General features: G+C 43.2%; 1 long non-coding RNA gene across 3 annotated transcripts; it reads left to right on the top strand.

Annotated features, from left to right (window-relative positions):
- The first annotated feature begins 330 nt into the window (after positions 1-330).
- On the top strand, positions 331-4,955 carry LOC120965285 (uncharacterized). Of its 3 annotated transcripts, XR_005757934.3 has the most exons (6): positions 331-935; positions 1,033-1,140; positions 1,256-1,396; positions 1,557-1,927; positions 2,705-2,792; positions 3,264-4,955. It is a non-coding gene; the product is annotated as an uncharacterized lncRNA (long non-coding RNA). The 3 variants fall into 3 exon arrangements; XR_006664529.2 differs by having other exon boundaries at positions 335-935; positions 2,705-4,955; XR_005757933.3 differs by lacking the exon at positions 2,705-2,792 and having other exon boundaries at positions 339-935; positions 3,889-4,955.

Genomic DNA, 4,955 nt, shown 5'->3' with positions numbered 1-4,955 from the left:
CCAGTTGCGAGTCAAGGTTTGACTTGCAACTAGGATGAAACAAACTACAGGCGAGTTGCATGTCAAGGGTGGACCTATAACTGGGATGAAAAATAAATCACAGACAAATATAGGGATCAAAGGTCGTCAGTGAGAAGATGAGGATAAGCTGCATCGTCGAACCCCCAAATTAAGGACAGTATAACCGCACCTAAAGCGAGCTCTCACAGCGATTTGCGTTTTCAGCCGTCCGTTCTCGCGATCTAAGCATTTCTGGCCGTCGGATCTTGTCTGAGAAGCGATCTACGCCGCACTGTGCGAAATTTGGCCCGGCTGTCCTGTGGGCTGCTGCTCCACAGGCCGAAACAGAGCCCTCTCGTGTATTGGGCCTTAGCGAGCTGGCAGCCCATCGAAGGAGTGAGGCCTACGAACTACCAGGTCCATCCGCTCCCGAAGCCCACCCGATCCAGTCCCCACGAGACCGCATCCAGTCGCCCTCCCGATCCCGATCGAAGCTCGCCCAATCCTGATCCCGATCGAGGTCCACCCGCCCAATCCAGCGACCGGAGGAGAGGAGCAGCCGGTGCGGTCGATCCTGGTTCCATCAAATTGAAGACGGGTTGAGGGATGGATCGAGTCCATCCGGTCGATCCCTGCGACCGGAGGTGGGGCCGGCGCTGGCACGGTTTGGGGCCGGCGCGACGGTGGGCGCCCGCAAACTCTTGGCCTGCTTGAAACTGCTCTGCCCTCCTTCAAGCTTGCGATCATGGCCCTCCTCTGCTGGAAACTGCTCCTCTCTCCTTGAAGCTAGCAATCATAGCATATTATTCATTCGTTCATGGCTGGTAAATTTGCAAACCTTTCTTGTGCGCAGTGGTACTATATAATGGTTCCCTCCCTGGCTTTGTATGCACAACACGCTCTAGCATCTACATCTTCTTCGGCGATATGCTCAGGTATTTTACCTTTAAATTGCATCAAACAATTGCCATGTCCTCAAATCGTCTCACAGAAAAGATACTCATACCCTCTGCCAAAAAAATGTATGTGCAGGTGATGTTCATATGCTATGCGTCAATTGATTTGGCCAGATTCTGCAGCTTTCCTACTGTCCATTCTTGTGATCAGCCGTTCATCATCTCTCAAATGGCTTTTGGACAGGTAATTACTCCGTACATTATCCTTTCATCTTCTGCTATCAATTTTACTACTACGCCGCAAATCGCTTAAATAATATGTTCCTCTGGTATTCATATCATGCTCCTGTGTGGAACAGGTGAATTAGAAAAGTAGTATTACAATGGGCGAAAAACGTAACCATTCTGTCGTAGAGGGAGACGAAGCCTCGACATCTTCTGCCTGTACTAATAAACGAGCAAAGTCCATGTTTGTCTGCTTAATCCATAGCTCCATGAAGGTACGGACAGGTGGGGCCGCCCCGCCTACCCTGGCCTGGCGCTCACCCATCGCCTCACATCGTTCGTGTATTCTTCAAAGTTTGCCATGCTCCCCCAGGTTTGAAAGGTGTGAGTGAATGCCTCCCCTGTTTATGTGTGTTGTTTTTGATATATTTACAGGGCTATGGGATTGCGCAGAATGTGATATTGGCGAGTTACCTACATATGCAGTGTGTCGAAACCCAGGTTCTCCCCCTTCTTCATCCGGCAGTGACGCAGTAACATCCAGGAGCTGTGCTTCTCCAGTAGTTTGTCCCTTCATCTTCAACTTTGCTGCATGTTTCCCTTCGCCACTACAGTCCCTTCGTACCCAATATTTGTGCTCTAATAGGGCTCCTGCTAATGCTGATTTCTGCTCTTAATTTGCTACAGTTATTGACGCCCAAGTGCTCGGGACTGGTTCTGGCTTGTTTACCAAATTTCTCTCGGTGTTTCTCTGTTTATTTTTGTTCCTAAATTCTGAAAACTGGGATCCCAATGGCTGCTGGCAGGTTAGCTACGTGGAATGTCATATATTTTGTCCATATCCAGTGTGTTCATATGATTGCTTATTTTCCATGCTTATTTGTTCGTAATTAATCATGACAAGCTACTGCCGATTATTATTGTATATATGCATGAGGTTGTTTAGGATGGTAGATCGATATGCACAAACATAAGTGTTGTACACTCTTAATTTGTTCCTATCTGATAAAATGACATATCCAATGTTTGTACAATTCCCATGGAGAATAAATGATTATTGAATGTTTGGTGACAAATATGAGGTTCAAAAACTCAATTTACGCGGCACTCGCGGGTCAGTGGCACACAACGGTGAGCGTACATGATGGCTTGCATTGCGGCGCCCGTCCTTTGTTCCGGTAGAATGGTCGGAATTTCTGTAAATATATGGTGGCTTGATACATGGAAGTTACAAAGACCTTTCTTGATTTACAATAGAGAGTACTTGAAAGTTACGAAGAACTTCCTTGATTTACAGTATAGAGTACTGGTACTTGTTCTTAGGAGGGTAATACGGCGAATATAGTTGTAAATATTAGTTACAGAATCCTAAGATCATAATTGCATTCTAATCTCATACGAGTTTTCGGAAACAAGGTAACACCCATGGAACAACCATATGGAAAATTCTGAAGGTTCAGATTACAGTTCTCGATATAGGCAGGGCATAAATCAGGACCCATATTCGAGGAAGGAATGACACTGATGTATAATGTCATACAAATATTTGAGTAAACCAGTGCTAACATAATGTCATGATTTAGAATATCAATCTGATCGCATCCTGGTGGCCTAACAGAATGCTATCATGTGATTTGGAGTTTGGACAGCATTCTCACCAAACTTCAAGAGGTAACACTTCTTCAGGGTCTTGAAACCAAAGTTGTCATTATCCTCATCATAAACCATGCAGTTGTCCAAACGAGCAGCTTCTTGAATCAAACGCCAATCAATTAGAAGCAATCTTTGACGTTGCATTTTGGAAACTCTTAATAATATCGGAGCAAAGAAATCATTACTGAAAAATGACCATAGGCAAATATATGTAGTAACTGGAGAGATGATGTGGTAGAGCAGAATTTGACTAGGTGTCAAGTTCATTGGCTCTGGCCATTTGATCAGATATACTAATAGAACCATCTTATAATGCATGTTAGCTAGAGGAGCACATCCCTGCATGGAGCAAATTCACTCTATAAAACTAAACTGAGAAGCTGCACTTGAACAGTATCCTGAAGCTTAGAACTTTTGTGGTGTTGTTGCAAAGTAATAAATAAACTAATGCTTTTTTAATATCAAGAACTAAACATGTATAGTTTTCAGATGTTAGCAGTATCCATAGAGCTACAAGCCTAGAACACGGTGAAGTCTGCTTTCTTCCTCCTGGTCATGCAAGCGTCCTGCTTCCCCGACCTCGACCTCAAATGGTGGCGCCTCTCTGCGACCTCCACCACACACAACAGCGGCCACTGTGACTTGTCAACTTTGCACGATAGGTTGAACTGGTGTCCCTGGCATGCTGTCGTAGTGTCGTCCAAGTCTGTGTCATGCTGGCCATGCCTTTTTCCGCAGTACGTTGCCGCAAAAAGAATCAGATACATAAAGTATATTACATGATGTTAACTGTGAGATAAATTTCTTGATCTAAATAAAGGCAGTTTGCTCAATACGTTTGCTTTAAGATTTGTAGAATAATTATGTTGAAAGGCATGAATGTCTTTATATAGCTTTTTCATCTATAGGGCAAGATGTTATAGTTTCTAGATATTTACCTTACCTGCAGAAATAAGCATATCTGATTTTAAGATTCAGCTTTCAGTGTACCCTAAATTTGAAGAATTTATACATTAGCAGTTCACATTTGTGTTCTTGGATTCACTTCGCTGCTATATGACTTCTTTTTTGTTTTCTCGACTAACCCCACTGTAATCTGCATTATTTTTCTTAGGAAGGCGTGGACGATGTCATGGAAAGAGCACCCCATATCAAAGAGCTAATAGATATGAATAGCTGGCCTGATGGTCGTTGCTGCAAACAACAACAAGAGGAGCTGCAAAGGGTTTCACCACACTTCCAGGAAACATATCCAATTCAGCATAGCAGTTTATTGATAAATCTCTCTCTCTCTCTCCCTCTCTGTCTCTCCCTCCCTCCGTCTCTCTCCCTCCCTCCCTCACTAGCATGTCGACTTTCTGTATTTTAGACCTATTTGCTTTGAAAATATGTACCATGGGTTGCGATCTACATCAAGCGGCGTATTTGAAATACTCACAGTTTTCCAACAGTTGTATTTTATCTTAAAATCTCCACATGATCAACTTAGCTATCATGTTCGCATATTTATACAAATTCTTACTATTTTACATTAAAATAGACGGGCACGGCAACGCGCGCCATCAACGATCTAGTGATGACATATATGGGCCCACGTGGAAAGAAACGCGAGAACATGATGACACAAAATAAACAAGACAAGAGGACGCGCGACAAAAAAATGGCGAGCTCACATGGACGCGCATGTTTTGGTTTGTACGAACATTAAGGCAAACAAATCGGACAGTTATAGACATATATGAGCTAAAAATTCATCTAGATTGGATTTAGCAAATCTGAAACAAAAAATCTAGCTACATGATCAAAACAAAAAAACAGAAGAGGGAATAAAAAGCCACATGGCCCTAGAAAAAACTAAGCCCACAGAGAAAAACCAATACACAAAACATAATAACGGCCCACTAAAAAGAATATTATATCAGGCCTTCATTGCTTCACGAGGGACAAATAGAAAACACGACGCAACGATAACGAGCACGACCCAGAAACATGTGTATCTAACAATATATGAGTTAGATGAAACATTGTTAACTCTCATTTAGATGAGAATTACCAAACCAATCCAAAACGAGACCCCAGACCGCATGGCGAAAACGGCCCAACAAAAGAAGCATGCACAAACATGTCGACAAGTAGACACCAATCACACGACGCGACATATAGCGCGCGTGACAAAAATAA

Source organism: Aegilops tauschii, chromosome 5 (genome assembly GCF_002575655.3).
Source record: "Aegilops tauschii subsp. strangulata cultivar AL8/78 chromosome 5, Aet v6.0, whole genome shotgun sequence".
Classification (NCBI taxonomy): Eukaryota; Viridiplantae; Streptophyta; class Magnoliopsida; order Poales; family Poaceae; genus Aegilops; species Aegilops tauschii.
The sequence above is the reverse complement of the archived record's forward strand: the minus strand, read 5'-3'. Positions and strand labels throughout refer to the sequence as shown.